Source organism: Manacus vitellinus, unplaced genomic scaffold (genome assembly GCF_001715985.3).
Source record: "Manacus vitellinus isolate BGI_N305 unplaced genomic scaffold, ASM171598v3 scaffold_87_pilon, whole genome shotgun sequence".
Classification (NCBI taxonomy): Eukaryota; Metazoa; Chordata; class Aves; order Passeriformes; family Pipridae; genus Manacus; species Manacus vitellinus.
In genome coordinates, this window is record NW_021940854.1 from 1624439 (window position 1) to 1625702 (window position 1264).

Below are 1264 nucleotides of genomic sequence, written 5' to 3' on the forward strand. Positions count from 1 at the left end.
GTTAAGTGAGGTGCTTTGGTCTCCGAGTAGGTTAAATGGCTTTTTTTTTTCCCCCGTGGGAATCGCAGCTGGGAAAGGGAGATTCCACCCTCTAAACGGGGGGAAATCCTCGTGGATTCCTGGGTTGGAATTGGAGGATTTGCTGCAGGATGGGCTGGGTGCTGGGGTGAACACGGGGGCGGGCCAATGATGGTCCCAACTGCAGAATCTTCCTTTGAACTCCTCCCGGGGTACAAATAATCCAGCAAAACTGCGTCTCCTCCTCGGAGCAAACCCTGCTTTGCCAGGGCAAGACCCGGGACATTCCCATCCTGCCTTTGCTAAAATAAAAAATCACAGAACACTCATTTTCTCCCAAAAGCAAGATGCCATGGACGGGGGTTTTAATACCGAGCTGCACCTTGGAACTCCAGAGCAAGAATTAAACGTGATTTATTCCCTGGCTCCTTTATCTGAGGAAGGAGAGGCTCTCCCTGGGAGAGCTCGGGTGGTTTTTCTTCAATTATTGTTTTAGGCAACATCAAAAAAAATAAAAAAAAATAATAAATGAAACGGCGTTTTCAGCACTTTCTCATATCAAGAAAGTAATTGAGTCAAAATGAAGAAGAAATTATCTCCGAAGTTAATTATCTCGCAGACGTGTTTTACACCCTGTCATTTTTCTCCGGGAGCAGGAGCCTCTCTCCCTCCTCTAATTAACGGGCCCGGAATGTGCTGGAGGAAGGGCCAGGTTTGTGGTTGGAGGGGGTGGGGATGGGCAGCGACCTCAAATTCCAGCACGAGGTGCCCAGGTGGAGTCAGCATTCCCACCGGGAATACGGGAGCAGGACCCCTCTGAGCGCTGGGGTCTGGCCCCAGCTGTGGGTTCCGTGTCGGGACACGCGTTTGGAATCGGGGAGGGAGCTCGGGGGGAGCAGGAATTACTCCTGGCACCTCTTCCCGCCGGAGCTGGGAGCTTCCTCACCGTCCCTGCTGGCATCCCGTTCCCAGAAAAACGCTGGGATGGGCAGAAAAGCCCCGAGGGGGCCGGGAGGGTTCCTTCCCTCGGGGAGGGACCCCTGGCAGCGACACCCCCGGGCTCTGCCCCCTCCCTTTGCCCTCGAACTGAATTCCGTGTCCATTTTCCGCTGGAATTCCATTAGGGAAGCCCTTGGAGGCTTCCAGTTGCTGCTGGAACGGGACCATCCAGGTGGGAATTGGGGGAAAGTCCGTCCTCCGGCCCAGCTTCCCGCTGGAAACGCTGCAGCTGGGACCACTGGGGGGG

At 54.7% G+C, this 1264-nt stretch overlaps 1 protein-coding gene across 1 annotated transcript in view; it reads right to left on the minus strand.

Moving 5' to 3' along the window:
• The window catches only part of LOC103763242 (GDNF family receptor alpha-2), a 216808-nt gene that overhangs the window by 166349 nt on the left and 49195 nt on the right, over positions 1–1264 (minus strand).